Source organism: Dendrobates tinctorius, unplaced genomic scaffold (assembly GCF_039654945.1).
Source record: "Dendrobates tinctorius isolate UK_male_01 unplaced genomic scaffold, ASM3965494v1 ptg000312l, whole genome shotgun sequence".
In the NCBI taxonomy this organism is placed as follows: domain Eukaryota; kingdom Metazoa; phylum Chordata; class Amphibia; order Anura; family Dendrobatidae; genus Dendrobates; species Dendrobates tinctorius.
The window spans coordinates 2,997,624-3,012,801 of NW_027361979.1; the positions used below are offsets into that span (position 1 = coordinate 2,997,624).

The following is a 15,178-nucleotide window of genomic DNA, read 5'->3' on the forward strand; positions in this document are numbered from 1 at the left end:
TTACCTGTTGCAAATGCCACTGTTCTCCTTAATCTGGTGTTTCCTTTTTTTCTCATGCTCCTTTTCTTCCTGAGGTTTGACTGCCTCTTCCCTATAGATATGTCTATTCTTTTAACCTTGGCCTTCTCTATGGGAGACTTCTTCAGGATTACTTCCAGTTAACTAAAAAGACCAAATTTATTTACAGTATATACAGAAAAAAGGGGCTAGATCTCAGGAACCGAGAGGCACAAAAAAAATTACACCAGATTCAGAACAATGATAAAGACACTAGGTAACATCATTCATATTTATGACAAGTGACAGATCCTATTTAAAATACTATAAGAAGGCATTGACACAGAGGGGCAAAATTAAAAGATTGGACGAAGTCGCAGGCCAATCTTGATATTTTTTTTTTTTTTTTTTAAATCTACAATTGAAGTTTTTCCTCCTCATCAAATATAATGATGAAACTCCACATGCACAGTATTACGACCCTATTGTACCCCCCCTTCAACCTCACAGCAAAGTATGGCGACCCCATCACAGTGTGATTCCCCAACTGTAATCCTGACAGCCCTCAATATTATAATGGGACCCACATAGTCCTCCATAAAGTATAGTAATAATATTTATTTCTATAGTGTTAACATGTTCCGCAGCACTTTACATTTTAGAGGGGACTTTCTACAGACAATACATTACAGAAATAGCACATCGTAACGGATAAAAGGAGTGAGGTTATTGCTCACAAACCTACAATCTGGATACTCATAGTGCTCCACACAGTATAATGGGCCCCACATAGTGTTCCAAACAGTATAATGGCCCCACATAGTTCCGCATAGTGGTCCACACTTTATAATGACCCCATGTAGTGTTCAATATAGTATAATGAGCCCCTTATAGTGCTCCATACAGTATAAGGAGGCCCTACAAAGTGCTCCATACAGTATAACTGGGCCCTACATTGTCCTCCATGCAGAATAATGGGCCACATTAAAAATAATTAAAAACCTCTCCCTGGTTCCCCGCTGCTCCAGTCTGGCCAGTGAGTGCTCTGAAGCTCTTCACTACTCAGCACAGGGGGCACATTGCAATGACTTCATCGCGCCTATTGACATGTCAGACACAGAGGTAGAATGATGGCGGAGGGAGCATCAGCTGACGCTCCCTCCTCCATCATTGCTTTCAACTGTATCAGCATCCAGGCCATAGAGTTGAAAGCGTGATTCACTCCAAATATACTCACCATGCGGTCCAGGTTTGGCCCGCGGGCCATAGTTTGACACATGTGGCATAGGGAGAAGTTTTCAAAGTTTGAATGGAGCATCCTTGGATAAATAGATCCCTCAAATTGCCTTCACATCCACATAGGAAATCTGAAAAAGTAAAGATTGTGAGGTTGTTGGAACAAAGTAGGGTAACCACTGAAAACAGATTTGAGGGATATGTGTAGAATAATTAAGACTGGTGTTTTTTATACTAGCCTTTAACAAGAAATCCAGTAGAGTTAAATTTATTGAGTTGCAAGACTCCTAGTAAATTTGGCTCATCTTTCATCCATCTGAACACAATAAAATTTAATTTCCATCAGGCAATGGATGGTGTAGATTTCAATGAAAAAGCAGCACAAAAACGGTTGAAATAAAGCGGGTGCACGCTTCCAGGCATATACCAAACCTCAGAACTATCCTTCAGAAATGAAAGCAGCACGCCATGTAGTCTTCAAATTGAGTGATGTTTATTAGCCCATCCGGCTATGTGCCCATACAGTGCGACGTTTCGGTCCAAAAGGGATACAGACCTTTCTCAAGCAGTGTAGATTTCAGCTACAGTTTTCTGACCTTCTGGGACTTTGCCTTGCAGCACAGGTGGGGTGACATGAAGCCACTGGGACTTTGCCTTGCAGCACAGGTGGTGTGACATTGAGGCATTAAGGCTTTGCCTTGCAGCACAGGTAGTGTAACATGAAGCCATTACGGCTTTGCCTTGCAGCACAGGTGGTGTGACATGGAGGCATTGAGGCTTTTCCTTGCAGCAGAGGTAGTGTAACATGAAGCCATTGAGGCTCTGCCTTGCAACACAGGTGGTGTGACATGAAGCAATTGTTGCTTTGTCTTGCAGCACAGGTGGTGTGACATGGAGGCATTGATGCTTTGCCTTTCAGCACAGATGTTGTGACATGGAGGCATTGATGCTTTGCCTTGCAGCACAGGTGGTGTAACATGAAGCCATTGGGGCTTTGCCTTGCAGCATGGGTGGTGTGACATGGAGGCATTGAGGCTTTGCCTTGCTGCACAGGTGGTGTGACATAAAGCCATTGAGGCTTTGCCTTGCTGCACAGGTGATGTGACATAAAGCCATTAAGGATTTGCCTTGCAGCACAGGTGGTGTGACATGGAGGCATTGAGGCCTTGTCTTATAGCACAGGTGGTGTGACATAAAGCCATTGGGGCTTTGCCTTGCAGCACAGGAGCTGTGGGGCACCCCTTGACCGTTCCATATCACTGCTCATTGCTACACCTAACAAATTAGAGACTGAATGTGATGTGGCAGTGAGATTCAAACAGTCAGATCAGGATGTTAAGAACCATGTGTTAGAATTTGTACATTTTTCTTAGATGCAATAGATAGGTACAGTGGGGAAAAAAAGTATTTAGTCAGTCAGCAATAGTGCAAGTTCCACCACTTAAAAAGATGAGAGGCGTCTGTAATTTACATCATAGGTAGACCTCAACTATGGGAGACAAACTGAGAAAAAAAATTCCAGAAAATCACATTGTCTGTTTTTTTTTCATTTTATTTGCATATTATGGTGGAAAATAAGTATTTGGTCAGAAACAAGCAATCAAGATTTCTGGCTCTCACAGACCTGTAACTTCTTCTTTAAGAGTCTCCTCTTTCCTCCACTCATTACCTGTAGTAATGGCACCTGTTTAAACTTGTTATCAGTATAAAAAGACACCTGTGCACACCCTCAAACAGTCTGATTCCAAACTCCACTATGGTGAAGACCAAAGAGCTGTCAAAGGACACCAGAAACAAAATTGTAGCCCTGCACCAGGCTGGGAAGACTGAATCTGCAATAGCCAACCAGCTTGGAGTGAAGAAATCAACTGTGGGAGCAATAATTAGAAAATGGAAGACATACAAGACCACAGATAATCTCCTTCGATCTGGTGCTCCACACCCCGTGGGGTCAGAATGATCACAAGAACGGTGAGCAAAAATCCCAGAACCACGCGGGGGGACCTAGTGAATGAACTGCAGAGAGCTGGGACCAATGTAACAAGGCCTACCATAAGTAACACACTACGCCACCATGGACTCAGATCCTGCAGTGCCAGACGTGTCCCACTGCTTAAGCCTGTACATGTCCGGGCCCATCTGAAGTTTGCTAGAGAGCATTTGGATGATCCAGAGGAGTTTTGGGAGAATGTCCTATGGTCTGATGAAACCAAACTGGAACTGTTTGGTAGAAACATAACTTGTCGTGTTTGGAGGAAAAAGAATACTGAGTTGCATCCATCAAACACCATACCTACTGTAAAGCATGGTGGTGGAAACATCATGCTTTGGGGCTGTTTCTCTGCAAAGGGGCCAGGACGACTGATCCGGGTACATGAAAGAATGAATGGGGCCATGTATCGTGAGATTTTGAGTGCAAACCTCCTTCCATCAGCAAGGGCATTGAAGATGAAACGTGGCTGGGTCTTTCAACATGACAATGATCCAAAGCACACCGCCAGGGCAACGAAGGAGTGGCTTCGTAAGAAGCATTTCAAGGTCCTGGAGTGGCCTAGCCAGTCTCCAGATCTCAACCCTATAGAAAACCTTTGGAGGGAGTTGAAAGTCCGTGTTGCCAAGCGAAAAGCCAAAAACATCACTGCTCTAGAGGAGATCTGCATGGAGGAATGGGCCAACATACCAACAACAGTGTGTGGCAACCTTGTGAAGACTTACAGAAAACGTTTGACCTCTGTCATTGCCAACAAAGGATATATCACAAAGTATTGAGATGAAATTTTGTTTCTGACCAAATACTTATTTTCCACCATAATATGCAAATAAAATGAAAAAAAAACAGACAATGTGATTTTCTGGATTTTTTTTCTCAGTTTGTCTCCCATAGTTGAGGTCTACCTATGATGTAAATTACAGATTACTCTCATCTTTTTAAGTGGTGGAACTTGCACTGTTGCTGACTGACTAAATACTTTTTTTCCCCACTGTATATAAAATTTGAATTTATAGTCCATGTCTTTTATTTTTTTTTTTTACAGCTATAGCGTTTTATATAACCACAAAATTATGGAGCGGAAATAGATCTTACAAATAAACAAATGGCAAATTTTTATTAAGTGATTATTAAAAACCAGAATACAACAAGAAATCCAGATCTATATATTAATACAGCTGGTTATAGTATAGGCAATGTATTCAAAGCATAAATTAAAGAAAGCACATTTTCTCTTTTCCCCCATGATGGCACCACGGAGAGGGGATCTGCCCCACAGGGACAGGAAACCTACAGATAAAAAGGTGGCACCGCTCTCCCGCATCAGTTGGTTTCCTGTCCCCATAGGGAACCTACGGACTCGCCAGTCGTCGTTGGATGCCGGGGCCGACTAGTCCGGGGGATGACAGCGGGGGTTCCCTGTCCCGGCTGGGGCGGAGACCCGAGGCGCCACCGCCGGGGGTCAGCGGGCCTCCAGGGTGTGCGAGGGGGAGAGGCGGCAGAAGATGCTCCAGAAGACCGCCTCTCCCAGATGTAGGTGGCCGGGCGTGGGCAGAGGCCTGCAGAAACACGCTCGAGGGACAGCGCGTGGCTGGTGCAGGAAGTATCTGGGCCGCCGCAAGGCATTCCTAAGAGCGGTAGCACGCGCACACGCGCAGGGCCAGTGACGCCGCCACCACCGCAATGCATCCCTGGGACCGTTCGCAGAGCGCACGCTCGGGTGTTGGGGCCGGATGACGTCAGCGCCGAATGCGTTGCAATGCATCCCTGGGAGCCCGGAGTGCTGGGTAAGCGGCAGGGGGGCGCGCACTCAGAGGGGAGAAAAAAAAATATTTAAAGAAACCACCAGGCAAAAGATGGCTGCTTCTCCTGGAAGCATGTCTGAGCCTCCAGAGGAGCAACCGCAGCTGGACATGTCCTCCGACACGGCAACCGCGGCAATCACCGCCACAGCAGCAACGCCGTAAGAAGGATCCCAAGGACCAGTCACAGCAGCAGCCGCTCTGGATCCTTGCGCAGCAAGGAGCCCAGTGGGGCAGTGACCACAAAAGACAAGGCTCCCGCAGACCCGGTGGTCCCTCCAGATCCGGTATCCTTCTTCGGCCTGGTGGGTAAGTGGACTACGTGAATGTACAAGCTGTAACTAGGGCCTGTCCTCCTCTTTTAGGGGATGAAGTGCACGCAGAATGCCAATCACAAGATTTGCCCACTATGTAAAGAGGAGCTTCACACAGGGTGGGGGAAAAGGCTTTGCCAAACATGTATTGATCACACGATTTGTAAAGAATCTCCGAGGTTCGCCTCCAACCTCAGGGCCCTAATCAAACACCAGGTAGAAAACAGTCAAAACCCTCCAGGGAGGAAGGAAAAAAAGCATAGCAAAACTAAGGCCAGGGACCCAGAGTCAGACCTCAGCGATAGGGAGAGCGAACCTTCAACATCAAACCCAGACAGTTCAGCATCCGACTCTTCGTCCTCTGAAGAGGGGGGTCGCAGCTGCTTCCCTATCGAGGAAACGGATAATTTAGTAAAAGCAATTTGAACCACTATGGGGCTGGTAGACACCAGACCCAAAAGAACTATCCAGGACGCCATGTTCAGCGGGTTAGAACAAAAAAAGAGAAGATCATTCCCCATGAACGAAAAAATTCAAGCGCTAATACAGAGGGAATGGAAAAGGCCGGAGAAAAAGGGACTCCTAGCTCCAAAAAGGAAATATCCCTTTGAAGACCTAAGTTGTTCAGTTTGGGAGAAAGCGCCAAAGGTGGATGTAGCTATAGCAAATGCGTCAAAAAAATTCGCTCTGCCGTTTGAAGATATGGGAACATTAAAAGATCCCATGGACAAAAAAGCAGAAACCTTCCTAAAAGGTTCCTGGGAGGCAGCAGGAAGACTGAAATCCGCCATAGCTGCCACATGCACAGCTATGGCCCTGATGGTGTGGTTAGATTAGTTGGAGGACCAATTGAAGAATAAAACACCAAGAGGCGCGATTCTAGAATCCGTCCCATTGATGAGAGGAGCGGCGGCCTTTCTGGCGGACGCGTCAGCTGATTCAATCCGACTGACGGCAAGAGCAGCTTCTTTTTCGAATGCGGGAAGGAGAGCACTCTGGCTCAAATGCTGGACGGGGGACCTGCAGACGAAATCCAAACTTTGCTCCATTCCCTGTGAAGGCGAATTCCTTTTCGGGCCCACACTGGACGATATCCTGGACAAAGCGGGGGATAAGAAGAAGTCTTTTCCCAACCAGTCCAATTTTCCCTTCAAGCGGTTTCGGAGCAGGAAATTTATCCAGAGAACGCTGCCTAAAAATTCCCAGGATAAGTGGGAGGACAGGAGAGGAAAAGGGTTCATGTTTGGGAAACCGGCAGAGAAAAAAGAACCCCAATGAAGGTGTCTCTCAGGTAGGAGGAAGATTGGGCCACTTATTCCCAACCTGGGAAAACATATCAAACAGTTCCTGGATCCTGAACGTCCTAAAAACAGGCCTCAAATTAAGCTTCCACACCTCACCCAAACCCTCTTTTGTAGTGACCCCGCAGAGACAGTCGGTGGAAGAGCAAGATGCGGTTCAACAGGAGATTCAGACCCTGGTGGAGAAATCAGTGCTACAAGAGGTCCCTCACAGAGAAAAAGGAGAAGGCTTCTATTCCCCTATCTTCCTAAGAAGGAAGCCAGACGGGACATTCAGGACAATAATAAACCTGAAAAGATTAAACAAATGCCTGATAATCCATCCATTCATAATGGAAACAATAAAATCTGTGGTAAAAATGCTGTTTCCAGCCTGTTACATGACGGTACTCGACTTAAAAGACGCGTACTATCACGTCCCCATACACACGGACTACCGCCAGTATCTCAGGATAGCAGTCACCGTAAGGGGAAAAATAAGGCACTACCAGTTCAAGGCTCTCCCATTCGGGCTGGCCATCGCCCCGAGAGTCTTCACAAAAATTATAGCGGAAGTCATGGCACATTTAAGGGAGCAGGACGTACTTATAGTCCCGTACTTGGACGACTTTCTAGTGATAGGCAACTCCCCTTCTCACTGCAGAGATCAGTTGAACAGGACTATGGAGACACTGACCAGCCTAGGCTGGCTGCTAAATCTGCCAAAATCTCGGGTGATCCCGAGTCACGTACAAGAGTACCTGGGCATTACCATAGACTCGCTCAGACAAGAGTGTCGTCTCCCAGAAGGGAAAGCGATACACATGAGACAGATAGCGACAGGGGCCAAAACTTGCACAGCAACAACACTGAGAAAGGCCATGTCCCTGCTCGGCTCAATGACAGCCTGCATACCAGCTGTGCAGTGGGCTCAAGCCCATACAAGGAGTCTCCAGTGGGAGATACTAGCCACAGAGATTTCTCTTCATGGAAATTTAGAAGGGCGTTTAGACATCTCACCCGAAACGGCTCACTCACTGCAATGGTGGATGGAGCCTTCCAACCTATCCCGGGGGGGTCCCTTGGGTTCTACCGATTATCTCGAGTCCTTACCACGGATGCAAGCCCCAAGGGGTGGGGGGCTCACTTGGAGAACCATGTAGCACAAGGGTTCTGGACAAAGGACAAAGAAGCAGCCTCCTCAAATATGAAGGAGCTCTTAGCGGTAAAGCTCGCTCTCCTGCATTTTCTGATCTCCCTCAGGTCCCACCACGTGAGTATTTTCGGACAACAGCACGGTAGTCGCTTACTTGAACCATCAGGGGGGTACAAGGTCCCGCGCCCTAAGGGAAGTGACAAAATCAATTTTTCAGTTGGCAGAGGGGAATCTAAGCTCACTGACCGCACTACACATAAAAGGGGTAGACAACGTGACGGCAGATTTCCTAAGTCGCACACAGCTAAGACAGGGAGAATGGGAGTTAAACCAAGAGATTTTCACTCAAATATCGAAACTATGGGGGAAACGCAGCATAGATCTATTTGCCAACAGGACGAATCGGAAGGTGAAAACCTTCTGCTCTATAGACCCCGCCGGGAACCTAATAGCCCTGGATACCCTCATGATCCCCTGGCACTTCCCCCTTGCTTACGCGTTTCCACCGATAGCCTTAATTCCATCAGTTCTGAGGAAGATCCGGGAGGACAAGGCAAGGGTAATATTAATAGCCCCCTTCAGGCCGAGAAGGACGTGGTTCTCTTGGTTGAAGAGAATGTTCCTCTCCGACCCTTGGGCCCTTCCGGATATCCTGAACCTACTCTTGCAGGGCCCAGTACTGCACCCTCAGGTGGAGAACCTACATATGACGGCCTGGAATTTGAAAGGGCTCTATTAAGCAGCAGAGGCTTTTCCCAAAATTTAGTGTCCACCCTGCTACGGAGTAGAAAACAGGTAACCACTAAACTGAACGGAAGGATCTGGAGGAAGTTCCTCTCAGTATCAAATGCCAGTGCAAGCAGGGAGGTACCGCTATCAAAGATCCTAGAGTTCCTGCAGAAGGGGTTAGAGCAAGGTTTAGCTACTAACACATTGAAAGTTCAGGTGGCAGCCCTAGGGGCTCTTTACAACTATGGCTTGGCAACCAGCAGATCCAGACCTATGTCTTCCCTAAACACTCCTCCCTGGGATCTAAACTTGGTCCTCTCAGCCATGTCCAATCCTCCTGTTACACTCCCGGATCCGGTCCCTTACCTGGGGGTCTCCGCCCCCCGGCACGTCTCCGGGCAGCTTCCACGCCGCTCCCCGCCTGCCCTTTCGGGGACGCGGCGCGTCACGAGTCTGCACATGCGCACTTGCCCTTCCTCGGCTGCAGGGCATCTTGGGAGCTCGTGACCCGGTGGCTCCGCCCCAGTATGGCGGCGCCAACCGGGTATTTCTGGCCGGCGTCTATGCAGGTAAGACGCCTGTTTGTCGTTCCATGTGGCGCCTGCTCTCTTTGCGCAGCATCACCCTCGCCTCTCAGGTCCCAGTGTCCTGTCTCCAGTGTGCCCTGTGTCTCGGTCCTGTTTGCCATCCGGCACCACCGTCTGTTGCCTGCCTGCTCCTTCTCCCTGTCTTGTCTGTCTGTCCTGCCTACCATCCTCCTTCATCCCCTCTTCCACCCTGTCCTTGCCAGCTCCCTGTCCGTCCGTCCGCTCCGCCTGTTCTGTGTCTCCGCTGTATCTACCTGCCCTGTGTCTCCCATCCTCATTTGTGTCCCTCTTCCTTTCAGCATCTGGCCCCGGTCCGTCCAGGCTTTTCCAGCTCTTCTCTGCCTCCATAGTCCTGTGTTCCACCACCTTCTCTCTGTCTTCACCCCGGTCTTCGTCAGATCCCTCCGTTATTTACCCTAAGCCGCCCCTTTGGTTTCCGGCCGTTGTGGTTTCATCTCCCTCGGGCCTGCCCCTAACACTCCCTTTATAGGGGGTGGTCATCACCTGGTCTGCTCGCCCTTGGGGGCTCTGGAGCCACGACCCAGAGGGTCCACTTCCGGCAATCTCCCTAGAACCCTAACACCTCCCTTTGAACCGTTACAAGAGGCCCCACTGAAACTGATATCACTCAAGACCTCCCTCCTGGTAGCCCTGACATCGGCCCGTAGAATCAGTGATATCCAGGCCCTGTCAGCCTTCCCTCCATTTACACAGATCCTGGAGGACAGGGTGGTACTTAGGACAGACCCAGCCTATCTGCCAAAGGTAGTGTCCCGATTCCACAGAACGCAAGAAATCTCTCTCCCCTCATTTTGCCCCAATCCCAAAAACAAGGGAGAAGAGACCCTACACACATTAGATGTCAGGAAATGCCTAATTGAATACCTAGTGGCCACCAGGGAGTGTAGGAAGGATAGGTCTCTTTTTGTCTGCTTCCAGGGGCCAAAGAAAGGGCGAAAGGCATCAAAGAGCACCCTGGCCAGGTGGATAAGAGACGGCATCACCTTGTCGCACTCTTCACAGGGGGCGGACATTCCTGGCAGAATAACAGTCCATTCCACAAGAGTGGTGTCATCTTCCTGGGCAGACAGAACGGACGTCTCCATTGAACAGATATGTAGAGCCGCCACTTGGTCCTCTCCTTCGACTTTCTTTAACCACTATCGGCTGAACCTAGCCACCTCCTCACATCTAACCTTTGGTAGAAGGGTGCTAGAGGCAGGGATCCCCCCCTAATTGATAGTCTCTGCAATTCTCTCTTTGGTGCCGTCATGGGGGAAAGAGAAAATCGTAGTTACTTACCGTTAACGGTATTTCTCTGAGCCCATGACAGCACCCGTAAATTCCCTCCCTACACGCGTGGGATGCGCACTTATTGTAAATACAGTTTAGCCAAAAAGTCACGTGGTGTCTCCTCTATGCAATTTAATAATTATAGAAATTTGGTTTCTTCTTAGTGTTGTGTTAACAACTGATGCGGGAGAGAGGTACCACCTTTTTATCTGTAGGCTTCCTGTCCCCGTGGGGCGGATCCCCTCTCCGTGGTGCCGTCATGGGGTCAGAGAAATACCGTTAACGGTAAGTAACTATGATTTTTTTATAACAAGTAATATAAAAATATGCTGATTTTATGTAACAAAGGTTAGGGAGAGTATATCTCCTTTGCCATAAGCTATTTATAAAGTAAATTTCCATGTTAGGGTTAAATTAAAAAAAACTAACACCGATGTTAATAAGATATAAGAAAATATATGCAATGGTAAATAAACAGTGGTATAAGATAAATAGATCGAAGATAATGGTATGTAAAAATCCCCACAACAGTGTACAGGCAGACAAAATTGAACTAACCCATCATGATGCTAACTACTAGAGAGCATTCTAGTCAATTTGTTACACTAAGTTTGAACACATTGCTTTTGGAAAAGTTCCACTGGTTTTCGAGAAAAGTTTAGTCAGTGCAATATTTTGGAACAAATAACCAATGGGACAAATTTTGCAGCTTTTCAACTTTCAGGCATAAAAGGATGATTAATTGACCTTGAAGTTTTTAGATTTAACCCACATACAGTAACTTACGAAAGTATTCCCCCTCCCTCTTGGCTTTTTGCCTATTTTGTTACATTACAACCTGTGTTTTAAATATTTTGTAATTCAATTTGTATGTTATGCATCAGCACTAAATAGTCTATGTTGGTGCAGTGAGAAAATTGTAGACATAAATTTAATTTTTGTGATCAAATAGCTAAAAATTTGCTTGAGTATATGTATATAACTTTTGCAATGAAGCCCCTAAAAATTTTTGGTGCAAGCAATTGCCTTCCTAAGTCACATGTTTAGTGAAAAGAAACCCATCTGTGTTCAGTTTGTGTCACATGGTCTGTCAGTATATACATACCTTTTCTGAAGGGCTACAGAAGCTGCAACACAATTAAGCAAGAGGCACCACTAGCAAGGCAGGAACAAAGTTGTTGAGAAGTACAAGTCAAGGTTGGGTTATAAAGAGGAAAAATAATAACATCCTAATTCTCTGATGATCCCACGGAGCACCATCAAATAGAAAGAACATAGTACCACAACAAACCCACCAAGAGAAGGCCGCCCACCAAAACTCTCAGCCCGGGCAAGGAGGGCATTAATCAGAGAGGCAGCACAGAGACCAAAGTTAACCTTGAAGGAGATTCAGAGTTCCCAAGCAGAGACTGGAGTATATGGCTACAATAAGTCATACATAGAGGTGGCCTTTATAGATGAGTGGCCAGAAATTGTAAGGCTCAGTTCAGCTTGCCAAAAGGCAAATGGGAGACTCCCCAAATGTGTTGAGGAAAGTGGTGTGGTAAGATGAAACCAAAATTTAACTTTTAGGCCATCAAGGTTATTGCTATGCCTGGCGCCATACCAACTAGCTCATCACCCCAAGAACACTATCCCCACAGTGAAACATGGTGTTGGCAGCATCATGTTGTAAGGATTTGTTTTGAGGACAGGTAAAATGGTCCGAGTCGAGGGGAAGATGGATGGTGCTAAATACAGGGTTATTCTTGAGCCCAAACTGTTTCAGTCTGTCAGCAATTTAAGACTGGAATGGAAGTTCACTTTGCAACAAGACAATGACCCAAAGCATTCTGCTACAGCAACACTCGAATGGTTTAACCCCTTAATGACTCTTAACGGAGGCAGTTAAAGGTACTTATGCCTCAGCGCCATTACAAAATAAGAAGAAATAAGTGTATAGGGCTCCCCAGATTTGGAATTTCTCCCTGGTCTCGGTTACCGGCCCCAGTGATACAATCGTAATTATGAATGATATAAGGGCGACCGCAAAAATAGGAAAGCAATAGAAAATCTTTCCTATTGGTTCATTTTGATCACTGTGATAGGTCTATCACAGTGATCAAAATAAAAAAAAGTAAATCAAACCCCCCTTTATCGCCCCCTTAGGCTGGTTTCACATTTGCGTTTTTTAGCGCTGGAAAAAAACGCATATGTGCGCATGCGTTTTTTCCCCTATATTTAACATGGGTGCGCATACCTGCGCGCTTGTAAGCGCATGTATGCGATTTTCATGCGCTGCGTTTTTTTGGGGTGTGCGTTTGTATTTTCCAGACGCAGCATGTTGCATTTTTTGGCCCTGCAAAAAAGCGCATGCGCACATATGCGCACGTTTTGCGCTAAAAATGGCCATTATAGCCTATGGATGCGCATATGTGCGCACTGGCATGCTCATGTATGCGTTTTTTTGCACATGCGTTTTTTTTTGTTAACCATGGAATTTAGGGGTTTGGGTTAGAGTTAGGGTTAGTTAAGGGGGTTTAGGGTTAGGGTCAGGGTTAGGGTTGGGGTTTGGGTCAGGGTTAGGGTTAAGTATGGTTTGGTTAAGGGTTAGGGTCAGGGTTAGGGTCAGGGTTAGGGTTAAGTATGGTTTGGTTAAGGGTTAGGGTCAGGGTTAGGGTCAGGGTTAGGGTTAAGTATGGTTTGGTTAAGGGTTAGGGTCAGGGTTAGGGTTAGGGTCAGGGTTAGGGTTAAGTATGGTTTGGTTAAGGGTTAGGGTCAGGGTTAGGGTCAGGGTTAGGGTTAAGTATGGTTTGGTTAAGGGTTAGGGTCAGGGTTAGGGTCAGGGTTAGGGTTAGGGTCAGGGTTAGGGTTAAGTATGGTTTTGTTAAGGGTTAGGGTCAGGGTTAGGGTCAGGGTTAGGGTTAAGTATGGTTTGGTTAAGGGTTAGGGTCAGGGTTAGGGTCAGGGTTAGGGTTAAGTATGGTTTGGTTAAGGGTTAGGGTCAGGGTTAGGGTCAGGGTTAGGGTCAGGGTTAGGGTTAAGTATGGTTTTGTTAAGGGTTAGGGTCAGGGTTAGGGTTAGGGTCAGGGTTAGGGTTAGGGTTAGTTAGGGTTTAGGGTTTGGGTTAGGGTTAAGTATGATTTGGTTAAGGGTTAGGGTCAGGGTTAGGGTCAGGGTTAGGGTCAGGGTTAGGGTTAGTAAAGTCATGGTTTGGGTTAGTGTGAGGGGCCACCTAATGTTGGAAAAAAACGCAAACGCGGTAAAAACGCACTAAAAACGCATACAAACGCATAAAAACGCTGCGTTTTTTTCATGCATGCTCATAAAAATGCTTGAAAAAAACGCAGCAGTTGTATGCTTTTGTATGCGTTTTTTCAATGCGTTTTTTTGCGGGAAAAACGCGCTGCAAAAAAAAGCAAGTGTGAAACTAGCCTTAGTTAGGTAAAAATAAAATAATTTTTATTTATTTCCATTTTTCCATTAGGGTTAGGGTTGGGCTAAAGATAGCAATAGAAGAAGAGGTAAAACGTTCCAGCTCCTTTTTAAAAAATTTTTTTAACTTTATTGATCCATATCAGGAAAATAGGTACGGTAAATCTCCAGTACCAGTGTGAATATAAGGGGTTAAAGCAACGCGTTTCGAACTCCAACCAGATCTTTATCAAAACAGCTTTGATAAAGATCTGGTTGCAGATCGAAACGCGTTTTACTTCTTCTATTGCATACATCTTGTCCCATCAAGACTGAGTTCCATGCACCTGCGGGTTTAGTCAGTGAGCTTGCTGTGGTTTTCAACCACGTTATTTTTCATTTTACTTTTGGCTCAAGTTAGGGCTGGGCTCGGGTTAGGGCTGGGCTCCGGGTAGGGCTGGGCTCGTGCTTGGGCTGGGCTCGGGGTAGGGCTGGGCTCGGGGTTAGGGTTGTGGTTAGGGTTAGGGTTAGAATTGGGGGAGTTCCACTGTGTAGGTACATCAGGGGGTCTCCAAATGCGACATGGCGCCACCATTGATTCCAGCCTATTTTGTGTTCAAAAAGTCAAATGGTGCTTCCTCCCTTCTGAGCTCTGCCATGCACCCAAACAGTGGCTTTTCACCTCATATGGGGTATTGGTGTACTTGGGAGAAATTGCACAACAAATTTTGTGGTCCATTTTGTCCTGATACCCTTGTGAAAATCAAAAAAATTGGTTCCAAAGAAAATTTTTTTGTGAAAAAGTAAAATGTTCATTTTTTTCCTTCCACATTGCTTTAGTTTTCGTGAAGTACCTGAAGGGTTAATAAACTTCTTGAATATGGTTTTGAGCACCTTGAGGGGTGCAGTTTTTAGAATGGTGTCACTTTGAGGTATTTTCTATTAAATTGCCCCCCCCCCCCAAAAAAAAAAAAAAAAAAATTACTTCAAATGTGAGGTGGTCCCTAAAAATAGTGGTTTTGTAAATTTTGTTGTCACTAAGGGGTTAAGGGGCAACATGTAAATGTTTTGGAGTGGCCTAGTCAAAGTTCTGACCTTAATTCAATTGGGAATCTGTGGTCAGACTTGAAGATTGCCGTTTAACAGAGGGAACCATCTAGCCTGAAGGAGAGGTTGCTGTTGTGCTTTGAGTAGTGGGCAAAAATCCCAGTGCCAAGATGTGGAAAGCTCAGAGACTTATCCAAAGTGACTTGCAGCTATAATTGACGAAAAAGGAGACTCTAGAAATTACTGACTTTAGGGGAATTATTAGTTATGCACATTCCTATTTTGTCCTATTTGTGGTTTGCTTCACACTAAAAAGAAAACCAAATGTTCACAGATGTAGGCATGTTCTTTACA

General features: G+C 46.2%; 1 protein-coding gene across 4 annotated transcripts in view; it reads left to right on the forward strand.

Moving 5' to 3' along the window:
• PARL (presenilin associated rhomboid like) overlaps positions 1-15,178 on the forward strand; it is a 126,726-nt gene that overhangs the window by 46,642 nt on the left and 64,906 nt on the right. The window lies entirely within an intron of this gene.